Source organism: Brachyistius frenatus, unplaced genomic scaffold, assembly GCF_029030835.1.
Source record: "Brachyistius frenatus isolate BFR_SWC_R1_liver_20210118 unplaced genomic scaffold, ASM2903083v1 Contig_166, whole genome shotgun sequence".
In the NCBI taxonomy this organism is placed as follows: domain Eukaryota; kingdom Metazoa; phylum Chordata; class Actinopteri; family Embiotocidae; genus Brachyistius; species Brachyistius frenatus.
The window spans coordinates 772,501-797,077 of record NW_027210765.1 but is presented as its reverse complement, the minus strand read 5'-3'; the positions used below and the strand labels follow the sequence as shown (position 1 = coordinate 797,077).

The following is a 24,577-nucleotide window of genomic DNA, read 5'->3' as shown; positions in this document are numbered from 1 at the left end:
GCTAATGCTAAGCTTAATCAACATTACCCAACGGTTACTAAGATTGTATCTTGGCCACGGACTATTTACCTGCATGCAACGCTCCAATGTGATTGAGTACAAACGAAAACCAGAATGTTTCCGGTAATAAATCTTTGTTCTGTCGCCTGCAGAAATCTGTTTGTAGACGTACAAACTCGACCTCCTGTGATGTCAAGGTCCAGTGAAGCCACAGATCTTTGCAAATTCTAAGTACAATGTGAACTTTCCCTGGGCAGGGATGGTAAACCTGCAGACAGAAAGTAGGAATTCTGAACACCTTTCAGAAAACAAGTTTAAAAAGAAATGTCTGCTGCATTTATTTATCCAGTCCACAATGCTGAACAGAAATGTTACGCCTTGTCTGAGCGTGGCTAAGACACAACAGGAAAAAGACACATCTGCCTCAAGTGCCAAGCAGCCACAGAGATTGCTGAAATTGAACCACTGATGTGTTTAATGTGATCAAATAGACTAGGAGTTCCTTCAGGGTGGGCAAGGTGAACATAAACAAAGCAAAGTTAACCAGGAAGGCAACAAAAACAGCCAATATAACCTCAGAAAAGAAGCAGAGTAACAACCTGAGTGACACGCAAACAAAAACACCATCAGCATAGTAAAGGGGAGATCTTCCATCCACCACACCAGTTGGCTTCTTGTTTTGATGCACAGCTCTTTGCATTCAGTCACGTATTAATGAGTTATTGATGGTGAGGTGACAAACCATGGGGAGCGGATAATTATGGGATGTGTACTCGCATAAATCAGTGTGGTATTAGTCCTGTCTAACTCAAAGCAGACACTCAAAATGCCACTTCCCCCACTGGCGCCCTGAATTGGCAGGCAATAGGCTTTCAAATCCTAATGCTCACCTGTATAAATAATACATTTGGTAGAAACCTGTTTTGAGGTAAGATGTCTCTGATCTGCAGCTCACCTGAATCCACCCTTACCTAAAGGTCCACATCTTCAAAAAGCACCTGGACCAACACTATACGTACTGATCAGCACTTGCTAAATGTTTTACCTTCTCTCTCATATACAGCACACACACCACACACACACACCACACTGTATACTGACTGAAGAAAAGCAGACTAATATCAGTCTATATTTGTTCATTTACAACAGGGTTGTTTTATGCAAAATGTAGCAACAACACAGCGTCAAAGACAGTTGCAGATGTTTAGATTTGACTTATGTACATTTCAAGTCGTGCATGGCATCACATACAAATGCACAACACACACAGACACTTGTTTTCGGCCATCTCCCAACACACAACACACACACACACACACACACACACACACACACACACACACACACACACACACACACACACACACACACACACACACTGCCTCCCCCTCTGTCACACACAGCCTCTACGCTCCCTCAGTGATTAGGAGTTGAATAGGGGAGCTGTCAGGTCATTCGTCTTTTCTCTCCTCTCCTCCTCTGTCTCCCCTATCCCCATCCGTCATGCCTTAACCACTGGGCCCGGACACATAAACAAGATCAACACACACTGCCTAAAGGAGAGAACGCTCACGCTCACACAGAAAAGAAGGAGACCTCACACACATATCAGCGGCAAATTTACTCAAGCAGACAAGATATAGCCAAACTAAAAACACACACACACTTTGGCCTTTAAAGGGAAACGCATACAATTTCAAGACCCAAAGGAACCTAAAATGCAACACACACATGCACGAATACACAAACATACATTGACATGCATGTAGATGAAGGGGTAAACTATGAAAACACGCAAACAGAAAGTTGGTGCTGATGTGATTTGCTTTCAGCTGGTTGTTAATGACTTTTCTACAGTCTACTGATTGGTTTTGTTCGAAGATCAGCAGGCCAGTCACTGTGTGTATGTGTTTATGTGCCGTCTTGTCTTTGTGTCCTTATCTGCCTCAGACTGTTTATGTTGTTTATGTGTCCAGGGGAAGAATGAGCGAGTCAACGACTGTGATCACATTTCTTCCGAAAACATCTTATCAATCTAATCAATTAAGTTCTTATTTCTTACCTCTTATCCTTTTGCTGAAAGTAACCAATGACTACTGAACACCAGAACTTGTCATCCAACTCCACTGGCCTTTACACTCATGATATTTCCACTTAAAATGTTTCAGGAAAAGCAACTCTTCATCTCACACATACTCCTCACAGCTGTCTTACAGTCAACTCCATTACAAAGATGTGTGCATGACTGTGTCATGGCTGCGTCTACAAATTAAATCTAGAATTAGTCTTTGATATTTGCCACGAAGCTTTTTGCTCAGCAAAATAAAATAATAAATCTGGTTTGTAATCTTTCCAGTAACATCTCTTATCACCACTCCATGGCAGAGCAATTTCCACCTTGCAGTTCATGAGGGGAACTGTTGGCAAGTATATTTCCTTTGTAAATAAACTGTGTATGAAAAAAAAATAAAAAATCAGAGTGTGAGAAAAAAATCTGCCAAAAAAATGAACAAATAAATAGACTGAGGCTATCGCTTTCTAGATTGAATGTTGTCTCTGCACGTCTCTACATTTACCTGTGTGCCAGGGTTTCATGATGAACAGTCTCGTGTAAATCCAGGTCTGAACCCTCACTGATCTCTGAAACACTTCATAAACCTATTCAAAGGAACAGGGAGAGGAAGGCGAAGTCATTTTAAGCTTTAAGATATTTCCGACACAACCCGTCCTAAACTATTTCCTACTCATTCTTAATACAGTGTGTTCCAGTTGCCTGTCTGTGAGCTGGCCGTGGTGCTGAAATTGCTGCTGACAGTGGTGCTGAACTTGCCAGACAAAGGATGCCACTGGGGAATGAGCAGCGATTGCACTCTTATGGCGTCAGTGTTCAATAGATCGACATTTTTAAAAATTTAAAGCATGAGCAGCACACGTAATTTTCGGACTGAAGTGGATCTGTGCTCACTAATGTGCCCCAATGTTCAACATCTTGCAGAGAAATGGTTCACTGTAAAAGCACAAGCTGGTTTGTCAGTTTCTCCACTAACAGCAGTTTAAAAATCAAATGCTTTGTAGCTACAAATATGTTGTGTTTTGAGTTGAGGAGGTTGACAGTTTTTTTCCCAAGTGCTTTGAACTATAAATAATGATTTAAAAATGTACATGCTGGTTCTAGATGATTTACAGGGGTTGTAAAGTTCACACCCTCTCTGGGGAAAGTTAGAATGGTTTCTGGGAAATGCAGGAAATTACAAGCAAAAACAGAAGCTGAGATGATGACAGAGGGTATCAACAAAGGTAAGTGTCTTGACAGACACAAACCCAGTGTATGCACTTCATATCATAAAAAGACTACACATTTTTTGTTTTTGAATATAATCATGAAAGTTTCATAAACACCGGGGAAGCTGCGTTCACCAGGAATCATCGTTAACATCTGGCGTGTTTTGCTTAAGCTGTCTGACTCATCAGGTATCAACAAACGAGATGCTGCACTGGCGAAAAGAATATCTTCTTAGGTTCTTTCAGAGACCCTGAGACACCAGCTTATTAAAACAGATTGCTACTTAGTGGTATTTTGGGAATCCTTAAGCAGTAGGCCTGTGACGCATTAAACGACTCACGATGTACTCCAAACCCACAGAGCATGTTGTCTCAGACTCTGTTAGCAGGTGCTTGGACTTTTGTGTTAATTACACTTGAACTTGTGAATGATCATCTCATCAGCATGCTGTAAGAAGAGGAGTAAATCCAAGCAGACTAAATCTTTTTGGTACCGAGATCAGATGTTATCCTGCAATGCACTCAACTTTCGGGATGTTGTTTTATAAATAACACATACACCTAATTTCTAATGATGCAGCGACACTTCCTCCATTGCTGGATTGATATTTTTTTTAAATTAACAACTCCCACCTAAGAAGTCCGAACCACTGGACCGCAGCCTCTTCTGAGAGTTTCGATACGGCATAAAAACAGCAGGGGATCTTCAACTTTTCAGTGCTTGTAGGAAACATTAGAAATTCAGAGTTTCACTCTGAGATCAATAAGCCTCATTACTACCCCTATCTCACTCACACACCGCGTGCAGGCAGGCACGCACACGCACACGCACACACACACACACACACACACACACACACATGCGCACCAAGAAGTAGAATTTGAGCCTATTTGCAGCATAAACAGATACTCTACTATATAAAAAGTCTCTTCTATACCTCTCTTTGTTGTCATGGAGAGACAACCTTCACCAGATGGTAAAACGGTGACTCAATTTCAAGACACAATATTAGTAAAGGACAGCAATGGTTGTTTTAAATAATGACCTGCAGTAGGCAGAATAAACACTTGAAATCCTTTTAACACAGTGATACTATGAGTTATTGTGTTTCAAGAATTGGTTTTAATCACTTTGGATTAAAAAATGGGGTCAGTTCTTGTGGCCCCTGCAGGTATGAAAGCTAGAAAGGGGAACCAAAAAACGGATTATCTTTTCACGAGGTGAAGAGCAACTTTGAAGACTCCAAACTTCTGGCAGTATGATGAATGTAATTTGGATATACATGCTGAATCATTTTTGTCCGCTATTATAGATTATAGTCAGCAGATAAACTTGAGGCACTGGGTTTTTTGATGAAAGCAACATCTCATGGTAGTTCTGATGGTTGACTTTCACTCATGTCAATGGACCTTGTTGACCTGATATCATTTTTGTTTCAGGCTTGACGTGTAATTTAATAACTTCTCTACTAGCAGCTCAAAAGCAGGTTTCAGTGATGTGCAATGAATGTTAACTCGCCATCACGAACCGCTGGTGTATTGTTAATGAGCTTGTTCACAGCATGCTGGGATAGATTCAAGTTTTTGTAATTTTTTTTAATGTCGGCGTGAAACATGAAATCCATAGTCAAGCTGAGACCTCACACAGTGCAGAGACCCATGGTTGCATAACACATAAATGCGTCTCATTACCGAGTACATGCAACTGTCATGAGCACTTGATTATATCAAAGCAAAATTTTAAATGATAGTCCATTTAAATTTAATACATTTGAAAAGCAATGATAATTCCTCATTTACAGACTAATGTCAGCTACAATTAACCTCTAAATCCACTACTTTTTACAAGACACACAAAACTGTTAAATGCCGCAGACAGTTACCTTAAAACCGTAATCTACATGGCCTCACCATTTAATATCAGACTGCATACCTTTGATATCAAATTACTTCTACCTGTTACACTCCCAACATTGCCTGTGACTCATCTTACATCGTGAGCAATAGTTTGTCCTGAGGCTCATCTCATTTTTTGTAAAGACCAACATGCAGTAGGTTGAGGCGAGTGTTAATGCACGATACAGTCCGACAGGCAGGGAAATAAGAAAAGGAAATTAAATAAAGTGTAAAAAGATACAAAAACAAAGAAAACCTGCAACCCCTGAAGGTGCAGTAGACAAAGATGAAGTGTTACTGAGCAGGAAAACAAAACCATAGCATTCTGTAAACAACATTTCAGGTGTGAATTAACACACCTGAAAGATGAACTTTCAAGTCATGACCTTCAATTTGAAGTCCTGAGGAAATACTGGAGTTGAATACTTATGCAAATAAATTTACAAGTATTCTTAGTAACTACTAACACTTAAAAATGATATACTGTGTCACTTCAAACACAATTTTAAAATCAGGTTTGGGCTGACAAGGCTGCAAAATATTCATCCAGTGTCCGTGCTCTAACGTGTTTTCCTGCACGAGAGCAGATCGAGGTGTCTGCAGATATTTCAACGAATGACAAGTAATCAGGTGGAATATTTGCACAGTAAACTCTTAGTAACCAGTTACAAGGCAGTTACGGCTATCACAAGAAGAGAAATATGTAAAACTGGATGACATAAATCCTCGCAAAATAGTCTAGATCTCTTTTTCCTGTCAGTATTTTCAGTCCTTCTGAAGCGATAGCTCACAATATACTGCGCACTTTGTACAAATCAGTTGACTACGGTCGCTGAGTACATTGTTTTATTTCAGTAATGATGTCTTGCCGCTACTCTTGTGCTTAATTGACCTTCTGCGATATGTTATAATTAGCTTGCGGTTACTTTAGGTGACAGACTACAGAAGGAAGAGCGTGGAAAACAGGATTCGGCGAGTCACATGTTTGGTTTGAGAGATCAAAGTAAAGCAGCGTGTCTCTTCCTTATCACATTCTGTACGATGCTGCCAGAAAATTCAATTCAGCTCCTTTCCATTTGCCATCATGATAATGGCCTAAGTCTCAATACTGTTCTGTCAAAGTAATGCATCTCATCTAATGGGCTCTCTGTATTGATGAGTACCGTCAGCAGTGAAGGAGGCGATTCTTCTGCACGAAGGAATATTGTGCACAGATTGCCGGACTCCTATTTAAAAAGCAAACCAAAATGTTGACTCAACCAGCAAGGCCATATTTAATGCTTCTCTCCGTCTATGGGCTCAACATGGTGCATTTAATGCTCAAACATCCACAGTGTCTATTTTCAGGGACAAGGGGGAGCCCAGAACACCAAATGAATAAGAGCTGCCTCTTATTTACAGAATGTACTATAACTGTTTGATTTTCTCTGAACAGAACATCATGCATTATTTATTTGAATATTTTTATAGCCTCATCATGGCGGCTTGTGATTTTCTTGTTAGTATTTTTAGGTTTTCACATTTGGGTTTTTAATGTTCTTTGATCGGGGGGCTCCTGCTCCTCCTGCCACTGTGTACATGCACGCGTGTGTGTTCTTATCATGAGGCACGTGCGCTGACCGTGGTGCTGAAACGTCTCTGGCAGCAGTAAGTTACAGACTTTCCAAAGCCTCCGCAGCAGAATGAGGAGCAGCAGCAGCACAGGTGAAACATGGCTCTGTTCCATTCAGTTGTGCCAGGATGAGCAACACCAGAGCTCTGGCACGACACACCTAAACTTGCATGCAGCCATTTATTAATGGTATTAGTTACACTTGCATTTAACGAGTCAAAATGTCCCACTGCGAGAAATGTCTATTAGCCATGTTTACTCGCACAGCCAAAATAATCCAGTCATAATGCGATTAAGGTGGTAATGTGACAGGTGGAGCTCATGTAAACAACATGCTCTGATTTTGCTAATGCAATTATTCTCATAGTCAGAAGAAGCTTAATTGCAGTAAGTTATGTGCAATTTTAGTCTTCTTATTAAAAGGGCGTTTCAGTCGTGGCAAACACCTTCAAACTATGACTTTGTATCAGAGTTTTAACTGCATTCTGCCAAGGCTTCAAACTGCCTGATGATGAATGCCAGGGATGTCAGCAGCCACTTGAGCCTGCTCTCTGTACATCGTCCAGACGAGGTACTCTCCAGGATACAAACAAACTTTCTGTGTTTCAAGTGCAATTTACAGAGTGGTACGTCTTTAATTGGGGGAAACATCTCTGTACAGGATCTACAATGTTAAAGAATGACTCCAAGAAGAGCTCAAACAAGGATAAGCACAAGGGGAAACTATAGTAGTTGCTGAGAAAAATAAACTGCACATCATAGAGTAGCACAGAAACAAGAGTAGTACTGAAACAGTTCAATAAACAAGCCCAAAAACTATCTTCATTGGACTACTTCAGATTATTCGTCCCAATCTGGTAATTACACGCGTGTCAATTGTAATACACACAGGCACATACCCCTGCTTCTCTGAAACAGAACTAATACCAAGAAACTGTGGTTCATTTCAGGGGAAACACTCAACAAATAAAATCTCATTTGCACTCTTTTCATTTGCACCTCCCAGCTTTGTATTTTAACATTTGCCAGCCTTTTCCTAACAGCTCATTGCATTTCTGTACAGACCCATTTGTGTAGTCCCCCCACACACAAAGTTAATAGTTGCCTCTTATCCACTGTTTGTTGTTGTTTCCACTTCTAAAATTTCAGTGGCACATAATCCATTAGAGCAACAACTCACTCTTGGAAATATTTGGCTTGCATGTTTGATTTTGTTTTCTTTTTGTGTCTAATCTAACCAACGTGTCCCTGAAGTCGTTTCTGTCCTGTATCTGTATGTCAGAGTGTATTTGTCAAGGTTTTACACATAGAGCAATACAGACAAATGAGGCCCAGCATGTTTTTCTCGTACTTCATTTACTGCGGCCCGTGGCTGGTAAAACAGTCTGCAAGCAGTTACCAGAAAATCATTTGGAGACACTATTACTAATGCAGGGGGAATAAATAAAAGCACAATGACATGCAAACGGCTCCAAACGCAAAATTACAAGGTGGTGGTGTGTGTGCGTGTCTCTAGTGCACGTGTGTGACTGTGTGTGTGTGCCCTTGTCTCTCTTTATGCCTAGATTGAGACAAATAGAGGGGGATCTACCCTTCAATCTAAGCCTCCGCACCGTTTACCCCTCACATCACAGCTGAGCGAGTGTGCGAGCATGTTTGTGTGTGCGCGGTTCATTTAGCTTTATGAGAGGTGTGTGTCGACACAGCAGGGTGTGTTGACTGTGCCCTCATTTGTGTGATACTATGGTATGTGTGTGCAATTATGCAATCATTCCAATCTCCGAGTGAGTGTGTGTACGCTCAATCATGCCCTGTTTGTGTGTTGTATATATGTCAGTTGCAAACAGACTGTGTCAAATGCATGTTCCATGTATCTCTGTTCACGTGTCGAATTTGTGTGTCTGTGAGGGTGTGTGCGCCTGTGTGAACAGAAGCATTTAACACACTGGTGATGATGTGACACGTTTGATTGCTCTGGTGCTCAATGACTACATTTGTTTTTGTGTCTCGATGCTGCCTATATTTAGCCGCAGTGTCTAACAAACTTAACTGTGACTCATTTACACACACAGAAAAAATGTTGTCCTCACTTGAGTGAGGGAGAGGTGGAGACGAGGCAGCTACAGCACTGTGCACAACATTTAGGCATTTCCAAGTGAGGAATAGTTTCTATTGATCTATGGAAATAATCTTAAATCTTTAAACAATTTGGTGTGGCCTCTCTTTTCATCCTAAAACAGCACGAGTTCTCCTCAGTACAATTTTTCAAAGTACCTCACAAGTATGTTATTTCAACAATCTTAGAGAAGCCACAACTCTGCAGTGTATTTATTCTTAATTGCTTCTTTCTCTTTGTGTAATTACATACTGATTCGATCATGTTGAGATCAGGCCTCTGCACCATCTGTTACAGGACTGCTCGTTCTGGTTGTTGCTGAAAGATCTGTATGACTCTGGCTGTGTGTTTGGGGTTGTTGTCATGAAGTTGAATAAATTTGGGACATCTTGATGATGGACAAAAACCTAAACATCTAAAATATCTGAAACATTTTGCACTTTATTGTGAAATTGTACAAAATATCAACCATCTAGTAGAGAAACAGTCTCACTATTATTTCTCCTTCACACGCACGCACGCACGCACACACACACACACACACACACACACACACACACACACACACACACACACACACACACACACACACACACACACACACACACACACACACACACACACACACACACACACACAGGCTGCTGGGAAGAACATGGTCCATAGCTGCTGCCAAGGTTCCATATTTTGATTTAAGCTGCACACGTTTCTGCCACACCTGTCGTTTTCTGTTGATGGCAAACACCCATTAAGAAAACTACCAAAGCCATTTCCTTTAGATGGCGAGTGAATAGTTGGTTCTCGTACTCCCGGTCAGCAGTGGGGAGTAAAACAGGAACTGTTGACAGGGTGTTTGAAAAAAATCTAATTGGCTGCTCTGCAGTTTTGGACTAGAGTTCAAAGAATTCAAAGAGTACCTCCAAGTCACTGAGTCTTGGTGTTGGAGGGTGTTAACATCTACATTATATTGTACAGATCTTTTCAGCACATTTCAAGTCTCTGCTCGTTCTTCCGTTTCTAAATTTAAAGGTGCTGCTACAGCCTACATACTAAAGCCTGCCCTTGGTAACAGATATCTTAAATACCATGTAATAACACCCTGGTATACATTCATTTTGAATTCACTTATGAGAAACAATTACCATCTGTGGAAGTGTTAGGACGCTCCCGAGTGAGCCACATAAATATTTGACACAGTGAGTTGACTGCTGAACCAATTTGAAACAAAAACAACCAAAACAAGGTTGATGGATTTGTTGAGCCCTGGGTCAGTAGGCCGACTCCCTTGCAACTCTTTTTACTTTGAGGGCTAAGTTGGCCCGATCGAATAAGAACAGGTCTGCCCTCCTTCTGATTAAAAGCAGCATTACTCAGAATGAACTAAAGATCCTGCCAATCTATCTGCTTAGTTCTCGGTCCTAAGAAGAAAATAAGAAGACTCTCCCCTGTGTGTCTTACTTTAACCACACTGATCTGTGGTCACAGAAGAAGTTCTGAGGACACAAAGTTTCTGCCCTCGAGATTCGACAGAGAAATTTAAGTTTATTCACAAATGCCCTGATTGTATGTTGCCCTGAATTATAGTGTTGGGTAAGTAAACCAACAACTCGATCGGTAATGAGATTTTGTTCTGACTGGTGAACTCACTCCATCAATCATCCAGCAGTCGGTCGTGTTAGTTAATTTCATTCAGCAAGGTCACTCTCCCTGACCAGAGAACCGGGTCCTATACCACTAGAGCTTTGATTAATTGTGAATCAGCGAGCCATCAAAGCGAGCGCCGTAAACGGAATACGACTGGGTAAAATGATATATCAAACTTCTCCTTGCTGGACCTTGCTTTGAGGGAGGTCGGGCTTACCGGGTTAAAAATATACAGGCCCACGGCAGCAGGGGAAAAAAAATAGGCAGTAAAGAAGGAGAAAGCAAGAGAAAGAAAAATAAATTCAAGAAACAAATGTATGGTAGTTGGGCTGACAGGTAAATGTTTGTGAGGTAGAGGCAAACACGAAGGGGAGATTGAGAAAGTTGGAGGGCAAAAATGGACTGCCTGGGTGGAAATTGAGATACATAAAAAAGACAGTTCATCCAAATCTCCTGACCTCTTTTTTTTTCTTCTTTAAAATCTTTTTTTCTTCCCATGTATCTGATGTTTCTTCTCCAGTGTGTGATTCTGTTAAAAAAACAGAGCTGTACACATTTGAATCTAGAAAATGACTTAAATCCAGCACCCAACAGCTCTGATGTTACAGGTCTTGCCTTCGTAATAGGACACACACATCCTCGCACCCACAGACGGTTTCCATTAAACGGCTATTTCCAGCAGCTATCGGCGTGTCAGGGAAATCAAGCGCTCGGCCACCGTTTGAAGTGGTATCGGCAACACTTGCTCCTATCGCCTTCCTATCACTTCATCCACTCCTCTCTTCTATCCCTCAGTAACCCCTCTCTTCCTCACTTATCTCCCTTACGCCCCCAGAGATCTTCGGCCCCTTCGCTTCTTCTCTACCTCTCTGTCCTCACAAGTCGGCACTCATGTGCTCGCTCCCTCTTAATCATCCTCCACTGCTCCCCCTCTCATCCTGGGCTGACCCATAGTTGCTTGAGGCACTGAGAGCTTCGCCTCTGCTCGTCATAAAGCTGACTTTTTTTTCTCCTCCTCTTCCTCCATCCCTCCTTCCTTCTTCTCTCCACCGTAAACCTCCATCAGCGGTGGGAGAAGCACTCAGATCCTTTACTTTGTACGCATGCCCTTACCAGCAGAAAACCTCTATTTGAAATTAGACTCGAGGTCTTAGAACCAAAACCTACTATATCAGTCCTTATAGGTAATTATTATATACTCGACTGGACTATCATTATTTTTATGAATTGAAAGATAAGCCTCTGTGTGCTTCAAAGCTTCATTTTATGCTTGAAATGGGGTATTTGCAGAATGCCCACTTCACACAGCGACGGGCCAAGTGTGCAGAGGTGAGAACGTTTTTAATTCTGTACACAACTTATTTCTGTCACGTTTTGTATACACAATCCAGTGATAATTATGCGTGCATTCGAGGAGGGCCTCTCTCAAAATGTGCACTATTATTTGTGAAATGCATTGCTTGTATCTCTTCTCTCAGCTACAAACTATTTGCCTTTGGAGAAATGACACTTCTTACAAAATACGTTAATGCATGCCAAGCGCTGTTTATATGAATTTCCTCTCGATAAAGTTCCTCCCCTGGCATTGATTAAACCACTGAAAACTCTGAAAAATTATATAATATGATCTTTTTCTGAGGGAAAAAAAAATCACTTAATGCTGGTGGCTTACATGTAACTTTATGCCTCTGCTGTCATTGAGTACAAGCAGATCTATGACTATGCAAATAGTCCCCGCCTCAAGCTGCACCCACCGCAACACCACTCATCTGCAGCTCCAGCTGGCAGCTTGATGATATGGGAAGTCCCGCCGCCGTGCCCCGCAAGTTAACGGGATTGGCTGCTGAGGTTTGTGACGTATGAAAGCCCGGCTGTCTAAATCAGTTCCAAAACAGAAATGCTCAGTTATGAGACTGACTGCTTATTTCACTCATAATATGCCTTTAATATATAAAAACACCACATGAACATATTAACAGGGTTAAAAACTTTATTTTCATTGAGGGTGGTCTTTCAAAAATATCTCATTAAACCGCTAAAACCATAACTATGCTCGTCCGTCTCTCAATCATTTCCAACTTTGAGCATTTCTGTGGCACTCAGCCCCCAAAAACTCACTGGTTCACACTCAAGATTTAAATCTTTAAAAACCAGTCCACATGATTGATTGTATTTTTGAAAGGGGCTCAGTAATTTTCCAAAAACAAAACTTGGCATTGTGTATCTAAAAATGGTGTCTATTTGTTTACATACAGTACTTTAGTAAATGTACCTTGTTACTTTCCATCACTGCCCTTTATAAGGATGACTTCACTTCCCTCTTTCCCCTGCATCCTCTTACCCTTTTCCCTCCATCCACATCTCTCCTAATGTTCCCTTTTCCTCCACCTATAATACCCGTCTTTCTCTTTTTTTTCCTTCTTCCTCCTTTCCCTCCCTCTCCTCTTCTTCATGGCTCTCTCTCTCTCGAGCACTCTCTCCCTCTCTCCCACCCTTGTAGTCAGATGCTTGAAGCTGGCAGAGACAGATCACAGTGCTCTCTTCTGCTTCTCGTCGGGAATCACACACTCTTCTCAACCAGATGAGGACAAAGCAAGAAGAAGAAGAAGAAAAAAAAAAGCAAGGGCAAAAAGCAAGAGGACATGATGGAGGGAAATGGATAAATGAGGGAAAAAGTGTCTCAGTGGAGGCAGGACAACTAACAGAAAAAGAAAACCTCCCCAAGGAGAGAGATTTCTAAAAATACAACCCAGCTTACTCCCTGCATTCTGTTATTTTCTCTCTCTCTCCCTTCTTTGTCCCCTCCTTCATTCAGTACCTGTTCTGTGGGATTAACACGACTTAAAATTCAATCAGCCTACAGCCTGACGGAAGAGCGACAGAGGAGGCAGACAGAGAGCTGCAGCTGTCGAGACCGAGTGAAGGGACGACCAACGGGAGGGGAGAGAGAGAGGGGGGCTGGGGGGTAGACAGAGAGGGATAGAGACAGAGAGGAGAGAAAGTGAGAGAGAGATGGGTGTTTTTCCACGGAGCTGAGATCGAGCGAGAGCCGCGGAGACAGAGAGATGTGGAGACAGAGAGATGTGACGGTTCCGGGAGTTGCCGTGGAATGATTCAGAAAACAAGGTTAGTAATTCAGCCTTTTTTTTTTTATCAAGCAGAGGGTAAAAAAAACAGGAGGAAAAAGACATGTCGGATGAGGATGAAAGAAGAAGACTTAGAAAAATTGATAAATAGCTCTATTGTGCTTTTGAAGTAGCAAAGTGAACACAGGAGGAGGAAAAGAAGAGAAATAAGAACAAAAAGACAAATGAATCAAGGATTTCTAATTTTACATGAAGAGGGCTGAAATAAAAAAAAAGCCAGCACAGATGCCACACATATGGAGCTGCTGCACTAATGTACAGATACACACCGACAGGAACACTCTCACGAAGAAATACACACACACACACACACACAGAGTGAGTGCACCACTTCGGAACAAGATAATGAGATTGTTTCCTTAAAGGTGTTGGCTTTAGGAGTAAGATTGACAGGCTGGAGGGTGGGGTGGAGGGTGGGGGCGAGGGTGGTGGTGGGGGACTTTTGAACTGTCTGACATTCATGGCGCTGATCAATAGCCCGGTTGTTTCATTAGGCTGTGTGTGTGTGTGTGTGTGTGTGTGTGTGTGTGTGTGTGTGTGTGTGTGTGTGTGTGTGTGTGTGTGTGTGTGTGTGTGTGTGTGTGTGTGTGTGTGTGTGTGTGCGTGCGTGTGCGTGTGTGTGTGTGACTGAAAGAGATAGAGAGATGCAGAGGCAGTCTGTGCTTGCAGGAGAGTATCACTGCACTTCGTGGATGTGTGCGTGGTGGTGGTGGCGACTGTGGTGGCGGTGTGTGCAAGCATGTGGGAATTGTGTTGCACGACTGTGTGTGTGTGTGTGTGTGTGTGTGTGTGTGTGTGTGTGTGTGTGTGTGTGTGTGTGTGTGTGTGTGTGTGTGTGTGTGTGTGTGTGTGTGTGTGTGTGTGTGTGTGTGTGTGTGTGTGTGTGCTCCTGAGAATAAGCCAATGCAGCCTGCTGAGAGGCGTTAAGAGGGTCTCCGAGCTATTGATTGTCTTTGACAGACAGGTGAGAGGCAGTGAGGGAGAGGAGGGAGGGAGGGGGAAGACAGAGGGAGACAAAATGAGGGGTGGCAAGGTGAGGAGGGGGGCCGTGACAGAGGATTTAGAGATAGACAGCAAAAGTTGTGGAAAGAGAGATGGGTGTAGAACTCTAAGGGAAAAAGCAGAAGAGCTGAGTAGAGGAGGAAAAAAACAAACAAGATTTGTGATTTATGTGAGTGCACACAGAGCGAAGGAGGCTTTAATGGAGCACACATTTCATTGTATTCACACTCTCCATGTGTCTCTTGTTTTAGGTTTCTAGCCGTCCCTCCATCTTTCCAGCTCACTCCCAAACCTCGTTTCCTCCAAGGTCATAAATGAACGGCGAATTCTGTGTGGGAAAACAAACATGGATCACACTAAGTAGCGTGTAGGAAAGACCCCGACACACCCTGGCAATCACTCTGGGAAGTGAAAGAATGAAGAAACAGGAGAGAAAACCAAAGAGCCTGATGAATGAATAAGAGGAGAAGAGACGGAGTTGAGTGAGGGGGAGAGGCAAAAATAAAAGGAGAGAAGAAGAGTGGTGGTGGTGGAGGAGGGAGGAGGGAGGAGGCGAGGAGGAGAGGTGAAGCCTGCTGCCTGGATTCTCCCTTCAACTGAAGTGCTCGCTCAAGACACAGAGAAAAGTTGAATAAAGCCATGAGGAAATTATAACAAGACGCCACAAATAGGATTTTAAGCAAAGTGGATTCTTGGATGTTTGTTTTTTTCAAACTGAAGTCTCTATTTTGGAATACGACGCCAGGATCAAGCGAGCAAATTCAGGATTTTTCAGGTTTTTCTCCATCTATAGCGACCTAAGCGGATATTGTGGGATTGGAATTTCTTCAACTCTCCAGTTGCTTGACACTGACCTACATCCACCTCCTTTTGATGTGCGTGGGGGCGTGGGGGTGTGGAGGGGAGTAGGATAGGTTTTTGCACAAATACACCGCCTACCCAACCCCCGTGCTGGCCCGTCACAAGTACAAAACACCTGGGGCGAGATCTGTGCTAAGCATTGACACGCGCACGCACACACACACACACACACACACACACACACACACACACACACAAACCTGGATAGCATGTGGAGCTGATTCGGATTATAGAGCCGCACAGACGGAAAAGGTAATGTCCATGCAGTTTCAAGCACGCACGCACGCACGCACGCACACGCACGCACACACACACACACACACACACACACACACACACACACACACACACACACACACACACACACACAGTGCACAGTGTTAACACATATGGGACAAAATCCATATCTGCATGGTTGGCTCTCTTGTGCTGAATCATTGAGTACATCAATGCGGTGAACACCAGCACTCACTGGCCTGGGAGCTCAGTACTCTGTGGCATGCAAACACACACGCAAACACACACACACACACACGACCCAGGACTATAAATAATGAACAGATGTGCGTTCATCACAACAAAAACATAGGAGGCAAATGTCACACAGGAACACACAAATCTCCCTCATGGCACACACGATTTGAAGTTTTTCTTTTCTTATTCATCTAATCTAATCTATTTTTTTTTACTCTGCATACCTCCACCATACTGAGAATCCTGCTCGATCTCCCTCTCTGTGTGTGTGTGTGTTTCTGTGTGCGAGTGTCAGCCAGCTGTCTTGTATCAGATTACTCACTAGGTGTGTCTCAGCTTGGCTTTCATCACCTCGCCTTTATGTAATCTCACCTGGCGCGTTGTGTGTGTATCACGGTAAGAGTGTGTGGCTGCAGGGCTGCCAGTGTCTTTGTGGCGTCAGCAGCAGGACAGAACAGTTCTAACCTCCCTTCGTTGGAGGCTTTTTACGTAAGCTGGGGGTCTGAGTGCACACACAAACACACACAAACAGATTTGGCACACTGACACAGGAGATCAGACTGACTGAGTGGATATATGGGAGGATAAGAGGGCGATGAGAAAGAAATGGAGATGGTGGGGCGGGGGGGCAGGGAGATAGGGAATTGGAAGGGAGGAGTGACATGCGACAGAGTGGTGGATACTGAAGGCTAAGAGAGGTCAGGTGAAAGGATTGCAGAGGAGGAGTGAGAATCAGTGATTGACTTCTTCATGTGACAAGGAGAAATGAATGGTAGAAACAGCATTAAAAAAAAAAAAATCAAATAGATTAGGAGAAAACGGGGGAAATGATGAAGGGCTCATGGCAATCGAGAGCGATAACAAGAAGACAAAGAAATGGAGGGATCAAGATGAGCACAGGGTGATATAACAGAAAAGACAGAGGCATGGATAGGGCTTGAGAGGCAAGAAATTACATTGACATAGCAAAAAAAAAAAAAACGGGATAAAATGATAAGTGAGATAAACAAGACGGTTTTTCATGAGTGACAAGATAATAAAGAGGGTTAGAAAGAGGCACATTGAGGCTAGAATGAGAAATTGATGGTGATTCACTGTTGGGGAAATAAAAATAGAAAGCCAGATGAGGAAGAAATAATTAAAAATGACAGATGGCCATCATTATGCTGCTTTGTACTGTTATACCATTGGCTACAATTAGTCTTACATGACCCCAAAAAGTCTGTTAAAGATCACTAACACCAGCAATGAGCTATTCAAAGAGAGAAGTACAAGGGGAATATGGTGCACCATGGGGCTTTTCCATGTAATAGACCTGCCAATTACAGGTAAAGTGGAGTTCTACCTTAGAGGAGCATTAATTAGCCAGGAAACAAAAGAGATTCAGCTAAAAAACAATACGCCACATGTGAAACTAATTTTAGGAACAATAAGCTTTTGGAAGAACCGAGACAGGGTTCATTATTTATTCCGTCGATCGTTTACAGCAGCTTTGACTCCTGCTTTGAACAGGGGCAGCGCTAATTTTGAAGCGATGATGACTGAATCTTTTTGAAGTGTAACAAAGAGGCCTTTTGATTTCCATTAACCAAATCATAATTCTGTAATTGGTTTTGCTCTCCTGCTAGTGCGTGTCATAAGAATACAGAGCAGGTACGTGTCGTCTGCAAACGGCGAAATAAAAGCAAAATAAAAGCAGATTTTCTCAATTATCTTGTAATGCTCTGTGTGGCCCGCTGTTGCCGAGGGTGTCTGTCATTCTCGGGTTACAGTAAGGGAGATGAACAGATGGGATGCTCACTGTTCAAAGTCGGAGGCTTGCCAAAAGTGAGCAGACTGGCAAGTGAATGGAGGAAAAAGCATGGCTGGCACGTGAATTTGAAGAGGAGTAACACACATTTTTTACATCAATTAGCCGATAAGTTACTAAGCAGAACTGGTTGCTTACTCCAGTGTAGAGCTAGTTAGTTACCCTGCGTTCCAATATCCATACTACCACACTAATTAGTATGCCAGAAAAAGATTTAGTATGTCCCAATACATAGTATGTCAAGACATAGGATACCAAAAGTACCAGGATGTCCAACTACATCCGGTCGTATTTTGCAGTATGCAGGCCATCACGCTATTTTTATGAGGAAATAGTATGCCCCAGTTGAATGCATACTACATGCAACAGCAAATACTTTTTAAATATAGCTACAGTACGTATTAAAAGTAAAAAGAAATGGTACGCGAATCAAACACAGGGTTAGTTTGTCCTTGTATTAAGTATGCTAGAGACATTTTATCCTAAACTCTGATAGAGTTGCATCCGACTCACAGATGGCAGCGAAATACGACGTAGTTCTAGTCATGAATGAGGAATTTTAAAACACAACATGAAAAGAGCTGGTTTGTTAAGTAAGGCTGGGGTAAGTAAAGAAAGTCAGCCCTGATATGCTAATGATTGCAAATTAAGACACTGTTAAATTCCTTCCTCACACTTGCTCTTGTATTTTTCTTGCTAATTGTCAAGTACATCCATTATTAGATATTCCTGCAGTGCTAAAACATACAAAAGAGAGCCAAAGCCTATTTATGGCTGTCAAACTGTGACTGGACAATAGCTGGTTGGAGGAGGGGTTTAATGAACAGGCGAGGAATGAATAAAAGCTAAGAGGAAGGAGATGGGAGGGACACCCTCATTAAGTGTTCAAATGATAGTGACTAAGTGCAATAACTGCGAACATTGGGAGATAATTACATGAACCAGATGAAGACAGCCACAAGATTGGACATCAAACATGATGAAGAATGACAGATGTCGAATGTCGCACACCTTTACTGATTTAACCAGCTTTCAATCAAGAAGAAAGTGGAAGATTGGAAACCTTCAAACAAGAGAAACCTGCTAACTGTCAGGAGAACGGCACTTGATGGATGAATGGATGGACGAATGAATGACAAATTGGTTGAGGGGGAGAAGTGAGAAGATGGATTGTTAAAGAACAGTGGAAGGATCAAAGGAGGGGGCATCAGGTTACTGTCAACAGCTGAGGGACAGAGTGGCTGATGATGGACAGAGAGGTATGGAGCGATAGCATGATAAAGAGGAGTAATTACAAGACTGACTGTTTAAGATAGGGAGGAACACTCGGAGGATGTAGAGGGACTGAATAATGAAGAATGAAACAGAGAGTGATGACGCTTGAGAGGTAGATGATAAGAGAGAGCCGGGACGAGGGGATAGTGGAATAACAATGTCTGAAAAAGAAAAACTACACTAATAAAGCACAGGCACACAGGGGGAAGGATGGGCAGATGGAGAGATGGCGGGGTGGATGAATGAAGGGAGTGAAACGGTGATGTGACTGAATGCTGAAATGACGAGTAATTAGACTGTTAGCAATCAAACATACAGCAGTCGGAAGGAGAGGCGGGGATGAAGGGATGCCATGACAAAAAGGAAGAAGTAAAATGATGGAAGGAAGTGTAAAAAGAAAAGATGAAAATTGTGAAAGGAGGCAAAAGAAAGTGTCACAGAGAGAAAGAGGCTTCCTGGTAAGAGATGGAAGCAACAAGCAAACGTGTAGTACAGAAATAAGGAAAGATAGAGGGATGAAACGATGAGTAATTAAACTGTTGACAGTCTGTTTAGGCACAGCATGCGCCTGATGAGCAGAACAAACTGTAACCACGGCAACCACTGGAGACAGATGGAGGGGTGGATTTGGGGAAGGGAAGATGTGCGGGAGTTAGAGATGAGGGAGTGCCAAGTGTGAATGGGGGCGTGGGGGAGGGTGGGGGGTGGGGGGGGTTAGAGGACGGGAGGGTGACAGAGGTGGGAAATGAAGGATGACAGGCAGCATGGAAAAGAAATCCTGATGATACTGATCTGAATCCATAAAGCTAAATTTGAATATTTGGTTGAGGGAATATGATTTAGCTGCGCAGACCGAGAATTGCAAGCAAAATTTCACAAAGTAGTTTTTAAACTTATCAGGCTAATGTGCTAATCCTGCTTTGTGAAAATCCCTCTGGCGATAGAGTGCAAAAGGAGGGGATGGATTTACACCCACACCCACACACACACACACACACACACACACACACACACACACACACACACACACACACACACACACACAACTTTGAAGTGTTCAATCCCATCAAAAACTTTCCTCCATTGAGCCTAAAATGAAAGATGTAATGACTCCATTTAAAACTTCTCTGCCGATTGTTCAGTCGGTAAAAAGTCAGAAAATAGTGAAAAATGCCCTGATGAGTTTTCAAAGCTCAAGCTGTTTGGCATCCCTGCTTGATAAATGACTCGACGGTTCCAGCACGTATCCACAACAAGACAAATCAAATGTGCACTTAAATCTGTCAGATCCACTGATCGATATTTTGTTGGCATCACTCCTATGATCGATTGATTTAAGGAGAATGAAGGAGGTGAAAACCAAAATGGGGCTCTGAAAGTTGTGGGAGCTTTTTTTTTAGACGTGTGACAAAGAAATACTTTGCTGGAGGTTTCAGTACATTTCCAAAATGGCAAAATATCAAGACAGGCATCAGCTGATGAAGATGTCCCGTAACTCTGCTACGCACGCTGGCAACACCTTTCTAACAGCGTACGAGCGTCTAAACCGGCACTACGTCTGCAGGCTCACATGTGTTTGTCTGCATTACTAATGCCGTCAACAGATGCAGTGGGTTGTAGATGCTCAAGTGAATCACGGTGCAGGATGCAGCGTGGGTGCCGGCTGTCAGAAGAAGCCGGCTCGTACTTACACGTATAGTCGAAGTCTCGCAGCAAAAAGCAGCGACCGTTTCTGCCTGTATCAGCACTGCTGAGCGCTTGAATATGAGACACAGTCATCAGCAAACTCAAGGGGAAACCGGTTTCCCCTACAGGCTTATAACGGTGCAGCGTTGATTTGCCTGTATTAAGGTCACAGAGGGGAAAAAAAAAAAGCTCTGGTGGTGAGTTACAGTGCAAGTTGTGGTTCATTATGGCTGAGAGTGACCTCTAATCAAACACGCCAGATACTAACTGGCCTCTGCTGAGGAGTCATTTTGAATTTCTCCACACTAAATGTGTGTCTCTCCTACTTGTGCCTCCTAACCCTAAACCTCGTGTCTTTCCCCGTTTCTGCACACTTTGGTTCAGAGAGGGCGTTGAGACAGACGAGTGACCACAAGAGCAATTCAGAAAATCAACTGAAGCAGAAAAAGAAAGATGTTACTGAACAGAGGGTTTACTTTGTGTACATCTGTGTGTGGCGTTAATCTATACGTCCATCACTGTGATTTAAAGGCCTGGTTCACATGTCATTGACCTACTGTGCTGGACGCAGAATGCTTGATTGTTGCCTTACTCAGGATTTCCCCTCAGAAAGCTAGGAACCCTGCTGAATCAGCAGACAAACACTTGCACATGCATAGATACACACAAAAACACTTTGTCAAGCCGCATCCTGTCGTGTCAGCCAATCAGGGCCCGTATAATTGGCGCCACGGGGTTTCTGATTGGGCGGGAGATGCTGACAGCTCAGAAGTGGTGTGTTTGTGTTATTTTTTCGACCTGTATTTGTGGTGGTTTTGCAATTTCTGGTTGATTAGTCTCCGTTTTGTAAACACACGCAATCATTTATTGAAAATATGGCAAGGAAGGCTGACATGAAAGAGCGAAGAGGGACAAGAAGAGAGAAGCAGCAGATGAGATAGTGCTTTATCTGATCTGCTTACAGAGAAATGGGACACATAACGAGAGAAGAAATTAGTTGCATTTCGGGACAAAATGGTTGAGTGTTACAGGGAGAGGAAGATGAAGGGTGGAAGAGAGGAATAGGAAGGATGAAAGAAGAAAGGGACGGAGAAAACTGCGAGCGCATTACGCTCGGGGTGAGTGGCAGGTCAGTTATTTTGCAGCACTTGTAATAGGTTGTGTCACGCAGAGCCAAATGTGTGGATGTAAGCACAAACCATGTGTGCGTTATGCCTGCAAATTTGTAGGTTTAAGAATGTAAACGTGTGAAGAAAATAAGGATTAGAAAACGGAGGGAGTTTAAGTTGAAGAGTGTTTCTTGGGTAACCCCTCAATGACTGCAAACCCCAACACACGCAACCCACCACTTCACTAAAACTCTCACAAATCCTCAAGCATCGAAACTGCAAAATCACAAGTGCCCCTTTAATGCATCCTTCCCCTCGCTGACCCCATTGACGTCCATCATGTTGCCTTTGTCATTTAATAAGGACGAAGTCTTGAAAAGAAAGGCTCGCATGTACACAGAAAAGCAATTCATGTGGAGTCAAGATTAATTCCCCCCCTTCACATTCAGCACAATTTGGAATCTGCATCAAAAGACGAGCATGTGGCAAAAAACAAAGACTGTCAGCTATTAATTACAGGCTTCCATTGGCCTCCGTCTTAAACCATGTTACTGTGCAATATAATCAGATGCAACTATGCTATTGCCATCTGGAGGAAGGAATCATCAAAACGGAACAGTTCTGAGTTGCCTCTCTGGCAGCAATATGACAACTATCCACCAATGAAAAATGATTCCTCTCCAAGTAAAACAGGATTTCTGGTAGAGCAGTGTAACAGAGCTGTTTTCAGCACTTTATGCCCCTCATTTGCTCAGCTGTCCTTGTGATCTTGGCAGCTCGACTGTACCCATCTACACGACTGCGAGGGATGTATGGAAAGAGACGACTGCTGTGGTTTACAAGATGATGCTCAAAACAGATAATGCTGGAATCTGCGTGCAGAGTGGCACTGAAGAAATCCTTCAGACCACACCTTGAAGAAAATGCACACGCAACACGAGCCCGTTCTGCAATGTTGATCCAAATACTGACCTAAAGGATAAGATAAAGTCCAGTCAGTGGATACAGTTAAACACTCACATGAGAGTTTCATAACATATCGTCACAAGGACACTCCCTGTCCCACTGTGCCGGTGAAGTGCCAAAGAAAATAACAGTCACCTCCGTTGTATGCCAATTCAATTTGACGCCCAGAAAATGGAATCCCAGAGCTGTGCAGTTGTGAAACGCAATTACCAGACCGCAGCAAGCAGCGAGATATTGGCCACCGCTGGTATAACAAGTTAAACTGGAACTTTGTATGTCAGGGAGGAGGAAGAGAACTTTGAGCTATTTGGTCATTTATTTGTTCGACAGTGTTTATAAGGTGCAAAAGCCTGGCTTATTTATGGGTTATTAAGCAAGTTTACTTTTTTTATTTTTTTTTAATGTTAATACTAATAACTGCCTCTATAGTGTCCACTTCAAGAACAAAAATTGAATTATGAATGTGCAACAACAAGAGAAATCCAACACAGCTTTTACGTAGCTGCAATTATTCGGTTTGTCATAATTGATGGTAAAATACTAGACGTTCTTTCTGTTTGCACAAGCACTGGGGTTCCTAAATGATTTGAGGCAGATGGGTGGGATACGAGGGGGGCACAACATATCCAGCTGGAGGTGCACAAATGTGATCTGTGACATCAAGCGCAAGTTTTATTCAACTCAACTCATAAGACGGATGAGAGCAAGGCCGACTTATTGCCATGGTTCGCTGCTCGAGATTCTCTTGTTGAGTGTCTTCATGGTTCACCAGCTCACAGCCTGAGGTAAATCAGAGCAGCAGTGGGTTAACTCTGCCTCCTGGTTTTCACAGTATTGTTGCAGTGGAGCATTTTCACGCACTAGAGAGAGAGACAGTGGGGGTCCAACGCAGGCCTACTTCAAAAAGGACCCCAGGTAACATTGGGTTTTTCAACTTTTAGGACTTTTTAAACTTTAGTTTTTAACAAGGCGTTATAAGTTCATTAAAGACTTGTGTGCTTAGCTATGCAAATCCAATGTGAAGTGTGGCAGCCTTTAAAAAGCCAAACTTCAAAGCCTGCACCAATATTTTTATTATGTTTTAACTCCAAACAGACTGTGAGTGGAGAACAAGCTGAGTGGCTTGCTTTCTCTCAAGTGTTGCCATGTTTAAAGATTATAGATACTTTTAAGAACTCTTTGCTTTAGATAAGGTACTGTGGCCAAAAGCTCTCCACAATGTTACAATCTCGCTGATGAAACGCTTGAGACTCCAAATTTCCGATTTTCAGACTGCTGAAGAAAAATCATCAGAACCTGAGTTCTCTTGATCTTAATGTAGGTTTTCCAAAGGTGTAAACAACCCAAACAAAAAACCATTTTAAAAAATCTGACTCTGCAGTGATCCAGAAATAGAAACAACTATCAAAATATTCTTAACAGGATGTTTTCCAAGATGATTTAGTGAAACCGGGCCATGCATACTGATGCATATACACATGTTGTTAACACGGACACTTGCTAGCCATACACACAGAAACACATACTGCTGCTGCTTCTCTCCCTCTCAAACACAACTTAGAGGTTTGGGAGGAATTAGCTGAGTGGAGTGTTTCAGCAGAACTGTATTATTGTGGAGCCCAGCTGCGAAGAGACTGCAATCCTTTTTTTTTTTTTTTAATTTTAAATAGAATTAACTTCAGCTCTTTTCTCTGATTT

At 42.6% G+C, this 24,577-nt stretch overlaps 2 protein-coding genes across 2 annotated transcripts in view; one reads left to right on the top strand and one right to left on the bottom strand.

The window, feature by feature from the left end:
* pcxb (pyruvate carboxylase b) overlaps positions 1–24,577 on the bottom strand; it is a 285,890-nt gene that overhangs the window by 66,763 nt on the left and 194,550 nt on the right. The window lies entirely within an intron of this gene.
* The window catches only part of LOC138631810 (leucine-rich repeat and fibronectin type-III domain-containing protein 4), a 42,426-nt gene continuing 30,870 nt past the window's right edge, over positions 13,022–24,577 (top strand). The window contains exons 1-2 of the mRNA XM_069717005.1: positions 13,022–13,676; positions 14,950–15,811. The gene's annotated coding sequence lies outside the window, so the exon portion shown is untranslated. The remainder of the gene's footprint in view (positions 13,677–14,949; positions 15,812–24,577) is intronic.